The sequence below is a fragment of the Lithobates pipiens genome, unplaced genomic scaffold (genome assembly GCF_037356315.1).
Source record: "Lithobates pipiens isolate NorthernLeopardFrog02 unplaced genomic scaffold, aLitPip1_a1.2 Scaffold_19, whole genome shotgun sequence".
NCBI classification, from domain to species: Eukaryota; Metazoa; Chordata; class Amphibia; order Anura; family Ranidae; genus Lithobates; species Lithobates pipiens.
Genome location: NW_027507764.1, coordinates 35,401,195 through 35,417,008, shown reverse-complemented (window position 1 = coordinate 35,417,008; position 15,814 = coordinate 35,401,195). Strand labels below are relative to the sequence as shown.

General features: G+C 45.6%; 1 protein-coding gene across 2 annotated transcripts in view; it reads left to right on the top strand.

Annotated features, from left to right (window-relative positions):
- Positions 1-7,596: 7,596 nt before the first annotated feature.
- LOC143995894 (uncharacterized) overlaps positions 7,597-15,814 on the top strand; it is a 52,598-nt gene continuing 44,380 nt past the window's right edge. Inside the window, exon 1 of one of the 2 annotated variants that reach the window (XM_077490642.1) lies at positions 7,597-7,757. The gene's annotated coding sequence lies outside the window, so the exon portion shown is untranslated. Of the gene's footprint in view, positions 7,758-8,310; positions 8,403-15,814 lie in introns of those variants that run through there. The other variant, XM_077490643.1, reaches the window with a different exon arrangement.

Genomic DNA, 15,814 nt, shown 5'->3' with positions numbered 1-15,814 from the left:
AAGACTGTTGTTACAACTGATGAGGCTGTGGGTCCTAGACCTGGAGACTGGCCAAAGAAGTCAGGAAGGTCTTTGGGGCTGTTAAGAGGACTGGGGGTAGGCCACATACGGTGTTTCCGTTGCCATGCATTAGGGCATATTGCTGCAAACTGTCCTATAGATGATGAACCTGTGCAATGTGATTATGCATTTATGAAAAGACGCATTTCTCACGTTTGCACAGGTCGCATGTACTGCATCATGTCAGAGTTGCATTGAAAAACAGATGTGTGTTATTTCAGTGGATAGAAATCCACTCACAGCCTTGCTAGACTCTGGTAGTGTGGTGACCCTAGTCAGGAAGGATTGTGTGAACCCCCCCCCACAAAACTACACCCCAGTACTATTGGGGTAATTTGCATCCATGGGGACACTCGGGACTACCAGACAGCGGTGGTTGAGGTTGATACCCCCTGGGGCAGTGTAACACATTCAGTGGGGGTGGTACCTTCACTGCTTCATGAATAAGGATGAGCTCAGGCTTGTTCGCATGGTCCACGTGCAGAGCCCGCCAGGAAGTCGGCGCAGCGCTGTGCTAATCACAAGCAGTGAGACGTTGCCCCGATGTGCGGCTGCAGAGATGGGGCAATGTCTCACTGCCTGTGACTAGCGCATCACTGCGCTGACTTCCTGGCGGGCTCAGCACGTGGACCATGCAAACACGCCTGAGCTCATCACTATTCATGAAGCTTTAGTGGGGAGAGATTTTCCCCGTTTTTGGAAGCTATGGGAGAGCCAAGGGAGGCTGGTAGATGGAGCTCCCCCTGCTGGGGAAGCACCGGAACTCTCACCAGAACCTTTTTGCCAAAGGGAAGGGGATGCTGTTGGTGGGATTGAGGAAGCCGGAGATCCTCTTCCTTTCCCTGTCCTGGCTGGGGAGCCGGAGGACCTAGAAGCTAGCTCTCAGCCTGAGGGTAACAAACGGGAGACCCCCCTCTGACCCTGACATTGAGAGTAGCCAGAATGTGGTACCCGACTTAGAAGTCAGGAGAGAGGATTTTTGTACCGAGCAACTGCGAGATGCCACCCCCATGAGAGCCAGAGAAAACGTTAAGCTGTTGGATGGGGAAACCGTAGATCCTAACTGGGTGGTGTCTTTCCCCTACATGGCCATTAAAAACAATTTATTGTATCAAGTGGTAAAATGGGGAGAGGATGAGCTGGTTCCCAAACCTTTCCGCAGGGTGGTACTAGACCTGGCCCATGGTCATTTAATTGGGGGGAACCATCTCGGTATCGAAAAAAACAGGGTTAGGGTCGCCCAAAGATTTTTCTGGCCCGGTTTGCATGCATATGTCAAGGAGTGCTGTGAATCATGCCCAGAGTGCCAAATGTCAGCACCATCACCTCATTTTCGCAGCCCTCTTGTCCCTCTACCAATAATCGAGGTCCCCTTTTGAGAGAGTTGGCAGGGGGCTGGTGATGAAATCTGCCCACGGTCACCAGCATATAATGGTGATCCTAGACTATGCAACGCGCTATCCTGAGCCCATAACCTTGCGCAACACCTCCGCTAAGGCCATCGCCAAGGAATTGGTTCAGGTGTTTAGTCGAGTGGGGATTCCAAAAGATCTTAACTGATCAGGGTGCCACATTTATGTCCAGGGTTACAAAGGAACTGTGTAGATTATACAAAATCTCCCATCTCCGTACCTCTGTCTACCACCCCCAAACGGATGGTCTGGTCGAAAGATTTAATAAAAGTATGCTGAAAAAGATGGGAGAATTTATTTATTTATTATTATTTTTTTTTGCTACCATATCTCATGTTTGCCAAACGAGAGGTTCCGCATGCGTCCACAGGCTATTCTCCCTTTGAGATTTTGTATGGTAGCCATCCCAGGGGGCTTCTAGATGTCATCAAAGAAACGTGGGAAGGAGAGGCCACCCTATATAGAAGCATCATAGAGCATGTCTCCTTGATGCAGGATCGAATCGCATCTGTCCTGCCCCTGGTGCGAGAACATATGGTGCAAGCCCAGGAGGCCCAGAGAAGGGTCCCTGACCGGGATGCCAAGGTCCGTACTTTCAGCCCCGGGGACAGAGTCTTAGTACTGGTTCCCAGGGTGGAAAGTAAGTTCCTAGCCATGTGGCAGGGTCCCTTTTTAGGTTTTCGAAAGGGTGGGGAGGTAAACTACAAAGTCTACCAGCCAGGGAAAAGGAAATCACACCAAATTTACCATATGAATCTCTTAAAGCCCTGGAAGGACAGAGAGACTGGCCACGTCCATGCCTTTAAGAGACCGAGTACCGGTGACACCTGACGTCCCCATAACAGATGCCATAACAGATACCCTGTCCGTGGCAACAACAAAGTGACGTTCAGGCATTTGTGCATAAAAATAGAGACTTTCTCCCCCTTACCCGGACTGTCCAACATGACATAGTGACGGAACCAGGGGTTCGCGTAAATGTAAAACCATATAGAATCCCAGAGGCCAGGCGAGAGGCAATTTCAAAGGAAATAAATATATGTTAGAGTTGGAGTTAGAGTGATGGCAAAATCCCACAGGGAGTGGTCAAGCCCCATAGTGCTGCTCCCAAAACCTGATGGCACTATCAGGTTTTGTAAAGACTTTAGGTAACTCAACAGTGTGAAAGTTCGATGCGTACCCGATGCCCTGGGTCGACGAACTCATGGACAGGTTAGGACAGGCTCGCTTCATAACGACCCTAGACCTAACAAAAGGCTATTGGTGAATTTCCACTCCTGAGGGCTTATTTCAGTATAAGCGGATGCCTTTTGGTCTGCACGGAGCCCCTGCATCATTCCAGCGAATGATGGACAAAGCCTTGAGACCACATCGCCCATATGCAGCTGCGTATTTGGACGATGTGGTCATCCACAGCCCAGATTGGGAATCGCACCTACTCCGTGTATAAGCGGTGGTAGGTTCCCTTAGGGAGGCAGGTCTCACGTCTAACCCAAAAAATGTATCATAGGCCTGGAGAAGGCCAAATACCTTAGGTACATTATTGGCTGGGGCGTGGTCAAGCTGCGGACCAATAAGGTTGAGGCAATTCAAAAATGGGGCTCCAACCGATCAATAAAAAAAACAAGTGAGGGCCTTCCTGGGAATTACGGGGTATTAGATGGTTCATACCCAACTTTACCACCATGGCCGCCCCTCTGACCGACCTGACAGAGTAGTGTAATCCCGAAGCCAAAGGGGCATTTCAGAATTTAAAGCGGGCCCTTTGTGGGTTACCAGTGCTAGTGGCCCCGGACTTCAGCAAGAGGTTTGTTGTACAGACGGACCCTTCTGAGGTTGGCCTAGGGGCTGTGCTGTCACAGAACAGGGATGGTGAGGAGCACCCAGTTGTATACCTGAGCCGGAAGCTGAACAAGCACGAAAAGTACTATGCCACTGTAGAAAAGGAGTATCTCGCCAGTAAATGGGCCTTAGACCAGGGCTCGACAAAACCCGGGCGCCAGGTCGCATTTGCGACTAGAATTAGTGACCTGGCTCCTGGGGCAGCACAGCTAGGGGTATGCTGTCTCCGCGGACCCCCGCGGCACGATCGCGTCGGGCCGCGCCGCCGGTAATTGAGCCCCCGGATTTGAGGCCTTCTACGATCCTATGGTTCCTTCTGGAATCTGGCGCCCTCTTGTGGTGGCCGTTGGAATTACAACCAGCAATGCTAATGGATGCAATGCTAATTCCCCTGCCTGCCTATCTTCCTTCCCTTTACTCAGAACCCCTGAACATTATATATATTTTTTTATTAAATACATTTTCCCCAAAAAAGTGCGCTTGTAAGTCCGCTGTGCAAATACGGTGTGACAGACAGTATTGCAACGACCACCATTTTATTCTCTAGGGTGTTAGAATAAAATTATATATATATATATATATATATATATATATATATATATATATATATATATAATATAAATTTTATTCTAACACCCTAGAGAATAAAATGGTGGTCGTTGCAATACTGTCTGTCACACCGTATTTGCACAGCGGACTTACAAGCGCACTTTTTTGGGGAAAATGTATTTAATAAAAAAATAAATAAGACAACAGTAAAATTAGCCCAATTTTTTTTTTATATTGTGAAAGATAATGTTACGCCTAGTAAATCGATACCCAACATGTCACGCTTCAAAATTGCGCCCGCTCATGAAACGGCGACAAACGTTTACCCTTTAAAATCTCCATAGGCGACGTTTAAAAAATTCTACAGGTTGCACTTTTTAAGTTACAGAGGAGGTCTAGGGCTAGAATTATTGCTCTCACTCTACCGATCGCAGCGATACCTCACATGTGTGGTTTGAACACCGATTTTATATATGCGTTCGCTTCTGTATGCAAGCTTGGCGGGACAGGGCGCGTTTTAAAATATATATTTTTTTCATTATTTTAACTTTTATTTTTATTTTTTTCACTGTTCTTTTTAAAAAAAATAAAAAATTTTGTGTCACTTTTATTCCTATTACAAGGAATGTAAAAATCCCTTGTAATAGGAAAAAGCATGACAGGTCCTCTTGTATATGAGATCTGGGGTCAGAGAGACCTGACATCTCATATTTACACTAAAATGCAATTTAAAAAAAATTTGTCATTTGAAAAAAATAAAATAAAATGTCCCTCCAAGAGCTATGGGCAATGACTTGGAGACAGGTGAGGGGCTGGGGGGCTATCTTCCCCTCACTCGTCTCCATGTCAGGCCAGAGACAGGTCCGGATCGCCGTCACGGACCTGGCTCCTAACTTTTTTAGCTGGCTCCTAGATTCCAAACAAATTTGTCAACCCCTGCCTTAGACTCCCATAAGTATTACCTACTGGGGAGGTCGTTTAACCACTTTCAGACCAGACCATTTTGCTGGCTTAAGACCAGACCACTTTTTGCGATTCGGCACTGCGTCGGTTTAACTGACAACTGCGCGGTCGTGCGACATGGCTCCCAAACAAAATTGACGGCCCCCCCCCCCCCCACACACACAAATAGAGCTTTCTTTTGGTGGTATTTGATCACCCCTGTGGTTTTTATTTTTAGCACTATAAACAAAAAAAATGACAATTTTGAAAAAAAAAAAACACAATTTTTTACTTTTTGTTATAATAAATATCCCCCAAAAATATGTAAAAAAAAAAATTCCTTCAGTTTAGGCCGATACGTATTCTACATATTTTTGGTAAAAAAAATTGCAGTAAGCCATTATTGATTGGTTTGCGCAAAAGTTATAGCGTTTACAAAATAAGGGATAGTTTTATGGCATTTTTATAAAAAAAAACTAGTAATGGCGACGATCAGCGATTTATTTATTTTTCTTGTGACTGCGACATTATGGCAGACACATCGGACATTTTTGACACATTTTTGGGATCATTGCCATTTATACAGCAATCAGTGCTATACAAATGCACAGATTCCTGTGTAAATGACAGTGGCAGTGTAGGGGTTAAGTGTGTCCTAGGGGCGTGTTACTAACTGTGGGGGGCTGGGCTTTGTGTTAGTGAACCCTGATCTCTGTTCCAATCGCATGGAGCAGAGATCAGTGTCGCTTGTTGCTAGGCAGAACAGGGAGATGCTGTTTACAACGGCATCTCCCCGTGAGACGATCGCGAGTATCGCCGTGGCGATCGAGTCCGCGGCACGCGCGACCGGACTCAAGGGGGTCCCGACCGGCACGTGAGCGCGCCGGCGGCATATAGAAATGGACGTACCTGTATGCCAATATGCCTGCCTGTGCCATTCTGCCAACGTACATCGGCGTGCACCGGTCGGGAAGTGGTTAAACTGGTCACCGACCATGCTCCCCTAAAGTGGATGCGTGACAACAGGGAGAAAAAATGTCCGTGTGACAAGGTGGTTTCTGGCTTTACAGCCCTTACGGTTTACGGTGGAGCACAGGCCGGAAAAATTCCAAAATAACGCAGATGCCCTCTCTTGTGCACTGTATGGTTGGGCAGGCTGGGTTCCGGTCCGGATGTTTTTGGGTCCACTGGAGTCCACAGTCAGCTGGACTTTAAATATCCAGGAAGAGGGCACAGCAGGGCTCTGGTTTTGAGACTCAGAAAAGAACCTGAGTGAGAGGAGCTCTGGCTGTTGGACTTAAAAAAGGTTTGCTTTTCCGCGTGTTTTGTGGGTGACGGGGACCAGCCCCGCACTGTATAGAGAGGAGATTATTTGTTTAGTTAGCACCGGACGGCAAGGATTTATTTTACTGTTCGTTTTATTTTGCAAACCTCCTGCAAATAAACCCGGCATTCGCCAGATTTTTAAGTAAGTGCCTCTTTGCTGACTGTCCTTCAGAAAAGGTGATCCCCAGAAGGATAGGACTAAATGTCCCAGCATGTCCTGATGGGGACTTATACTGGCATTCCCTGCCAAGGAACTACAAGTCTCAACATGTTCCCTCCATCAGCATCCTCTGACTGTCACGGGGCTGCTAGTTCTTTAGCCAACAGTACACAGGTACTGGTAGATCCACCCCCCCCCCCCGGGGGCGGTTACTGGGACTAGTGGTTCTCCAATCGGTTGGGGGACACTGGGACTGATAGTTTCACAGCTGTCGGTGCTATCTTCATATCTAGTCACACAGCAAGGGTGGAAAACTCAGCAGTACGCCGAGGCAGAAACTGGTGTACCGCGGAGTTTCCGCCCCTGGCGTACCGCAGAGTTTCCGCCCCTGGCGTACCGCAGAGTTTCCGCCCCTGGCGTACCGCAGAGTTTCCGCCCCGGTGCTGGGCTTCTGATTTCGGGCTGAATCCCCTGGTCTTTTTGCCACCTAGCAACACCCCTGCATACGCACATGACAATTATCGTTTATTTATTTTTATTTTTTTATTTCTGAATTATTTTTTTATTTTTTATTTTTTTGTATATATTTTTCTAATTTTGCTTCACCAACTTAGACTATTGTGTTCTGATCCATCACATATAATTTAGATTTAAAAAATTTTAACTAAAGGCTGTAACAAAATTAGGTAAAATGCCAAGGGGGTATATAGTAATAATAGTGCAATGGTTGTATGTATGTGGGGGAGATAGATATGATAGATCTATCTGATAGATTGATAGATATGATAGATAGAAAAAATTAAATACATTTTTTTATTTTTTTTCTCTATCCTCCAGCTCTCAATGTAGAGATCAGTGTCAAGGTGGACTCCCGAAATTCCACCAATATCCAATAGAAAAAACGGGACACGTTCTCCAATGCAAAATGTATTTATATCAAAATGCTCTTCAAGGCATGTAATAATTTCATGCCTTGAAGAGCATTTGATATAAAATACATTCTGAATTGGAGAACGCGTCCCGTCGTTTTTTCTATTGGATATTGGTGGAATTTCGGGAGTCCACCTTGACACTGATCTCTACATTGAGAACCGCAGGAACATTTTGAAGTAACCCACCCAAAAATATATCTATATCATATAAATATATATCTATCTCTCTATGCAGTGTAGAAAAGCTAGACATATGCTGGACATCAGAGACCCCTCTGAAGGGGGAGATGGAAGCAGAGAAGGTCCTGGGAAAGAATCTGTATTTCCTGATGCTTCTGCAGATAACAATCTTTTTTTGGTTCCCCCTCTTAGAGATGATTGGTGAGCTTCTCCAGGCCCTGAGGGGACACATCTGCCACTTCCAACCGGATAGGATGCGAGAAGAACAAAGTGTAGACTCTACATTACCGACATCCAACTCACCGGGAGCACCAAACCTACAGAGGGAGAGCAACTCAAAGGAGGAGAGGAGAGGTCGGTGTGTCCTGATATCTGTGTATTAGGAGAGGAGAGGTCGGTGTGTCCTGATATCTGTGTATTAGGAGAGGAGAGGTCGGTGTGTCCTGATATCTGTGTATTAGGAGAGGAGAGGTCGGTGTGTCCTGATATCTGTGTATTAGGAGAGGAGAGGTCGGTGTGTCCTGATATCTGTGTATTAGGAGAGGAGAGGTCGGTGTGTGTCCTGATATCTGTGTATTAGGAGAGGAGAGGTCGGTGTGTCCTGATATGTGTATTAGGAGAGGAGAGGTCGGTGTGTGTCCTGATATCTGTGTATTAGGAGAGGTCGGTGTCCCGGTATCTGTGTATTAGGAGAGGAGAGGTCGGTGTCCCAGTATCTGTGTATTAGGAGAAGTCGGTGTCCCGGTATTGGTGTCCTATCCATATACAGTACAGATGTTGGTTCTGTGCATTGGATTGGGTGGGAGGTCTCTGAGCCCCCCGGCTCTCCCCTCACATTTTTTCCCTTTCTTCTATAATTACATCCTTCTGTGTTCTGCTCTCCCGGGATGATTGCGGGGGGGGTTGCGTCTCAGAGGAGGAAGTTGTACTGTATGTGTTCCGTGGCCCTTCTGGAATCGGGGCCCCTCGCTGTCCCGTGATGTGACCTCTCCTTTCTAGGTTGGTGATATTTCATTGGTTAGATCTATTTATATCACTTTCTTCACCGTTTTTTCCTTCTTGATGCCCCCTTGGGCTAACCCTGTGCCCACCTCCGTCCCATCTCATGTTATAGTATAGAGCAGAGATGTGTAATGCCCTTGTACACACGCTCGGACATTCCGACCACAAAATCCGTCTGATTTTATTTATTTTTTTTTCAGACGGAAAATCCGATCGTTTGGAACGTGGTGGCGTTCGTTGCGTATGACAAGGCTACGTAGAGGCCAATAGCTTTGATCTGAGCATGCGTGGCACTTTGTCCATTTGGAATTCTCTACAAACGATCGGAAAAAGTCAGATCGTTCTTTTTTTTTTTTTTTTTTTTTTTTGTCCTGAATTTTTATTTTTATTTTTTTATTTTTTTTAGATCCTGCTCTCAAATTTTTTCCGTCTGAGTTTCCAACAGAGAAAGTCCGATAGTGCGTGGGCCTCTATCAGATTTTCCGACAATATAATCTGATCGGACATTTTCCGTAGGAATTTCTGACTGTGTGTACAGGTATAGGATTTTGTGACCAACAATGGTCGCTTGCTCTCCAGTGATTGGCTGCAGCTTAGTTGAAGCGAGATATGCAATGGGTCCGGGCCGGTGGAGAATTCTCTCCTATTAGCTCCATGGCCCTTATTCGTCTGTTCAGCATCTGGGATAATAATGGGGCCCCCTGTGGGGAGATGGAAACATCTGAAAGTTGGAGTAAGAGGATAAAGGATGAAGGGGATTAAAGTTGTTTTTAAAGGGTGTTTTTTTTTTTTTTTATTTTTTTTTTCTACACTCTCTGCATTAAAGCATAAAACCTTCTGTGTGCAGCTCTGCTTTCTTCTTATTGGCTCTTGCTGCTGTCGGTCAAAGCCAATGAGCAGATAGATGCTATAGCGCTCCGGGGGGAGGGGGGGGGGGTGTTTGTGTGTATGTGTATTGGAGCTAGGGTCACTAATGTAGGTGCCCTTGCAAGAGCAGGTAAGTGTAACTTGTTTATTATTTAAAAAATAATCCTTTATAAGGCCTTGTGCACACTGGACGTTTTTTGACATTTTTTACAGCAGCTGTTTTTGGACGTTTTTTTATTTATTTATTTTTCTACAATCCTTAAACTCTCCATGTTATCCTACGTGTCCATGCACACATAGGCTGTTATCAGCAGTTTTGGGCTGTGCCGTTTTTTTTTTTTTTTTGAGCGGTAAAAAAAAAAAAAAAAAAAAAAAACTAAAACTAGTGGGTTCCGAGAGATGGTTTTTTGCTGTAAAAATGCTCTAACGCTGATAAACGTCGCTTTAAATACTCAAACTTCGCTCACCAGCGTTTTTTAATGGTTTTTGATCCATTGAAAGTGTAAAAATAAAATAAAAAATAAAAGCGGAAAACCGCTAAAAAAGGCTAATAAACTATGAAAAACTCACTGCAAAGCTACTGGTGTTTTTATAATGTTGTTTTAACGTCCAGTGTGCACGGAGCCTAAAAGCCATCGTGCATTTTCAATTTTTTTTTGCTTTATACACTTCAGCCCCTTCCAGACCAGAGCATTTTTTGCGGTCACTTTAGCTGACAATTGGGTGGTCGTGCGACGCTGTACCCAAACAAAATCAACATCCTCCTTTCCCCCCCCCCCCCCCACAAATAGAGCTTTCCTTGTTTAAGTCTAGCGATGTCGGCATCGCAGCTGATGTTGCCATCAGCTGTCGGATGCTGCCGCCGCCATTGAAGGTAAGGGTACCTGGCAGTGTAGCCTTACGGCTTCACACCGGGAACCCTATTGCGCATGCATGAGGCCCCGCTCCTCTCTCCTACTGGCCGGTGACGGGGAGGAGGAGGGAGCCCCGCGGTAACGTCACAGGCCGCGGCCCGGACTCCCGGAAGCAGGAACAGGATACCTGTTACCAATTGTGGCAGCGGAAGTGCCACTTTTGGGTGGAACTTCGCTTTAAGTTTTTTCACGCATTTTCTTCATTTGTATGCATATTTTTTTTTATTTATTTGTTTATCTTCACATTGCAATGTTGGAGTTTTCTTGTGCACGGCTGTGTTTCATTTGCTGTTAATTGATCCATGTTTAGCCATTTGGAGACTAGGTGAAGGTTTTGTGACTCTGGGCTCCCGATTGGTCTCTTCCATGCACTTTTTGCTACAAATGAATATTTGCATTTGGGGGGTACTCCAGTGATGAGTAAGCACGTCTGTGTGAAACGCGTCCACTGAGCATCTTTTTTTGGATTGATGTTTGTCACGTCCGCTTGATTTTATAAACTTTCAATTCTTTTTTTAATTCCGGATGTGCCGCCATTCTTCTTTGTTTCCATGTTATACATACAGTGGGGCAAAAAAGTCAGCTGCCAATTGTGCAAGTTCTCCCACTTAAAAAGATGAGCGAGGCCTGTAATTGTCATCATAGGTATCACCTCAACTATGAGACAAAATGTGGAAACATCAGACAGACAATGTGATTGTCTGTCTGGATTTTTGGAAAGAATTAGCAAATTATGGTGGAAAAATAAGTATTTATTTATATCAAAAGTTCATCTCAATACTTTGACCTCAGTCATTGCCAAGAAAGGATATATAACAAACGTTTTCGGTAAGTCTTCACAAGGTTGTCACACACTGTTGCTGGTATGTTGGCCTCCATGCAGATCTCCTCTAGAGCAGTGATGTTTTGGGGTTGTCGCTGGGCAACATGGACTTTCAACTCCCTCCAAAGGTTTTCTATGGGGTTGATCTGGAGACTGGCTAGGCCACTCCAGGACCTCGAAATGGTTCTTACGAAGCCGCTCCTTCATTGCCCGGGTGGTGTGTTTGGGATCATTGTCATGCTGAAAGACCCAGCCACGTCTCATCTTCAATGCCCTTGCTGATGGGAGGAGGTTTGCACTCAAAATCTCATGATACATGTGCCCCTTTCATTCTTTCATGTACACGGATCAGCCGTCCTGTTGCCTTTGCAAAGAAACAACCCCAAAGCATGATGTTGCCACCCCCATGCTTCACAGTAGGTATGGTGTTCTTTGGTTGCAACTCTGCATTCTCTCTCCTCCAAACACGACGAGTTGTGTTTCTACCAAACAGTTCTACTTTGGTTCCATCTGACCATATGACATTCTCCCAGTCCTCTTCTGCATCATCCAAATGCTCTCTAGCAAACCTCAGACGGGCCTGGACATGTACTGGCTTAACCACTTCCCGAACGCCGCACGACGATGTACGTCGACAGAATGGCACGGGCAGGCATAAGGGCTTACATGTACGTCCCTGCCTTCCCGCGGGTCGGGGGCCCGATCGGGCCCCCGCCCGGTGCCTGCGGCGGTCGGTATTCGTTCGGGAGCGATCCGGGATGAGGGGGCGGCCATTCATTCATGGCCACCCCCTTGCGATCGCTCCCGACGAATAGAAATCCTTCGTCACATCACTTCCTCTCCTGTAATGTAAACACAGGAGAGGAAGTGATGTAATCTCTCCTCCGTGTCGGTATTTTTCGTTCCGACACCGAGGAGAGAGGATCGGTGAGTTGCACCAACACGACACTACAAGTAGAACATGCCAGGCACATTCACACCCCCCCGATCACCCCCCCAATTACCCCTGCCCCCCAGTCACAGTGACACCAATGTCGTTTTTTTTTTTTTTTTTTTTTTTTTTTTTTTGCATTGGTGTCATTTGTGACTGTAATAACTGTTAGGGCAGTTAGGGTTAGCCCCCTTTAGTTCTAATGTACCCCCCTAACCCCCCCAATAAAGGTTTAACCCCGTGATCACCCCCCGTCGCCAGTGTCACTAAGGCTGGGTTCACATTGCAGCGGTTTATGAGAACGAATGTGATTCGCACCGCACTGCAGTGCAAATCACATCCGATCTCTGTGCGATTCGAGTTCAGCCATACAGATAGTATGGCTGAATTCGCATCGCACCCGCCGCAAATTCACACGGGACCCTTTTTTTGGCCCGCAGCAGAATCGGATCGCATGGGTGTTCACACCATGCGATCCGAGTTTGCAGATCGCACTGCGATATGCGAACTGATCTGGGGGTGTCAGTAACATTTCACTGACACTCCCAGCAGTTCGCATAGGGCAGTGTGAACTGCCGCCGGGAGGCATGCGATGCGGGAACCCGCCGCGGATTCGTGGCGTTCCCGCATCGCTCCAGTGTGAACCCAGCCTAATAAGCGATCGTTTTTCTGATCGCTGTATTAGTGTCACAGGTGACGCTAGTTAGGCAGGTAGGTATTTAGGTTCGCCGCAGCTTTTTATAGCGCCAGGGACCCCCATATACTACCGCATAAAGCCCCCTGATTGCCCCCTAGTTAACCCTTTCACCAGTGATCACCATATAACTGTTACAGGTGACGCTGGTTGGTTAGTTATTTTTTTATAGTTTCAGGGCACCCGCCATTTATTACCTAGTCTCACTAGTGTACCCCTAAATTTAGGGGTGTCTACTTTCCAAAATGGGGTCATTTGGGGGGGGTTTGTGCCATCTTGGCATTTTATGGCCTTCAAAACTGTAACGCCCTTAGAAAGCCTGAAGGCGGTGCTTGGTTTTCGGGGCCCCGTACGCGGCTAGGCTCCCAAAAAGTCCCACATATGTGGTATCCCCGTACTCAGGAGAAGCAGCAGAATTTATTTTGGGGTGTCATTTCACATATGCCCATGGCATGCGTGAGCAATATATCATTTAGTGACAACTTTGTGAAAAAAAAAAAAAAGTTTGTAATTTTCCCGCAACTTGTGGCAAAATATAAAATATTCCATGGACTCAACATGCCTCTCAGCAAATAGCTTGGGGTGTCTACTTTCTAAAATGGGGTCATTTGTGGGGGTTTTGTGCCATCTTGGCATTTTATGGCCTTCAAAACTGTAATAGGTAGTGAGGAGTGAAGTCAAATATTTACGCCCTTAGAAAACCTGAAGGCGGTGCTTGGTTTTCGGGGCCCCGTACGCGGCTAGGCTCCCAAAAAGTCCCACATATGTGGTATCCCCGTACTCAGGAGAAGCAGCAGAATTTATTTTGGGGTGTCATTTCACATATGCCCATAGCATGTGTGAGCAATATATCATTTAGTGACAACTTTGTGAAAAAAAAATTAAAATAAATTAAAGTTTGTAATTTTCCCGCAACTTGTGGCAAAATATAAAATATTCCATGGACTCAAAATGCCTCTCAGCAAATAGCTTGGGGTGTCTACTTTCTAAAATGGGGTCATTTGTGGGGGTTTTGTGCCATCTTGGCATTTTATGGCCTTCAAAACTGTAATAGGTAGTGAGAAGTGAAATCAAAAATGTACGCCCTTAGAAAGCCTGAAGGCGGTGCTTGGTTTTCGGGGCCCCGTACGCGGCTAGGCTCCCAAAAAGTCCCACATATGTGGTATCCCCGTACTCAGGAGAAGCAGCAGAATTTATTTTGGGGTGTCATTTCACATATGCCCATAGCATGTGTGAGCAATATATCATTTAGTGACAACTTTGTGTAAAAAAAAAAAAAAAAATTTTTTTTTGTCATTATTCAATCGCTTGAGGCAAAAAAATAAAATATTCGATGGGCTCAACATGCCACTTATCAATTTCCTCAGGGGGTCTACTTTCCAAAATGGGGTCATTTGGGGGGGTTTTGTACTGCCCTGCCATTTTAGCACCTCAAGAAATGAGATAGGCAGTCATAAACTAAAAGCTGCGTAAATTCCAGAAAACGTACCTTAGTTTGTAGATGTGACAACTTTTGCGCAAACCAATAAATATACAATTATTGACTTTTTTTTTACCAAAGACATGTGGCTGAATACATTTTGGCCTAAATGTATGACTAAAATTGAGTTTATTGGATTTTTCTAATAACAAAAAGTAGAAAATATCATTTTTTTTCAAAATTTGCGGTCTTTTTACGTTTATATCGCAAAAAATAAAAATCGCAGAGGCAATCAAATACCATCAAAAGAAAGCTCTGTTTGTGGGAAGAAAAGGACGCAAATTTTGTTTGGGTACAACATTGCATGACCGCGCAATTACCAGTTAAAGCAGCGCAGTGCCAAATTGTAAAAAGACCTCTGGTCATTTACCAGCAAAATGGTCCGGTCTGAAAGTGGTTAAGCAAGCTGGACACGTCTGGCACTGCAGGATCTGAGTCCTTGGCAGCATAGTGTGTTACTGATGGTAGCCTTTGTTACGTTGGTCCCAGCTCTCTGCAGGTCATTCACTAGGTCCCCCCCGTGTGGTTCTGGGATTTTTTGCTCACCGTTCTTGTGATCATTTTGACCCCATGGGGTAAGATCTTGCGTGGAGCCCCAGATCGAGGGAGATTATCAGTGGTCTTGTATGTCTTCCATTTTCTAATTATTGCTCCTACAGTTGATCTCTTCACACCAAGCTGCTGTTCTATTGCAGATTCAGTCTTCCCAGCCTGGTGCAGGTCTACAATTTTGTTTCTGGTGTCCTTCAACAGCTCTTTGGTCTTCACCATAGTGGAGTTTGGAGTGTGACTGTTTGAGATTGTGGACGGGTGTCTTTTATACTGATAACAAGTTCAAACAGGTGCCATTAATACAGGTAATGAGTGGAGGAGAGAGGAGCCTCTTATAGAAGATACAGGTCTATGAGAGCCAGAAATCTTGCTTGTTTGTAGGTGACCAAATACTTATTTTCCACCATAATTTGCAAATAAATTATTTCAAAAATCAGACAATGTTCCACATTTTGTCTCTCATAGTTGAGGTGATACCTATGATGACAATTACAGGCCTCGCTCATCTTTTTAAGTGGGAGAACTTACACAATTGGTGGCTGAATAAATACACTTTTTTTTTTTTTTTTTCTCCCTGTACCTCCTCTGTTGCAGTGGATTTGCACAGAGCAGCCCGGATCCTCCTCTTTTTGGGTCCCTCTTCACTGCTCCTGGCCCCTCCCTCCTGTTCAGTGCCCCCACAGCAAGCAGCTTAATATGGGGGCCCCCGACCTGAGTCAAAGCTTCCTGTGTCCATTCATACATGGAGCCCTGCCCCCTCTCTTCCCTGATTGGCTAGCTGACTTTAACAGCAGTGGGAACCAATGGCGCCGCTGCTGTGTCAGCCAATCGGGGAGTAGTATCTCAGGTGGCTGAAACATTGGTGGACAGAGAGCGACCTCAGGTAACTAATAGGGGGTGCTGGGGAGGCTGCTGTACACAGAAGGCTTTTTTTTTTTTTAGTAATGCTTAGAATGTATTAGGATAAAAAAACCTTCTGACTTCACAACTCCTTTAAGCCTTAATAATAGAGGTGCTCCCTGCTGAATTATGTGGTTTAAAATCATTTTGCATTGAATTATTCTACTCCAACCCCTCCCCCCCCCCCCCCGGTAGTTTCGGCTCCATTTAATCATGCAACTGATGGGCAGATTGCATAGCTGAAGCCT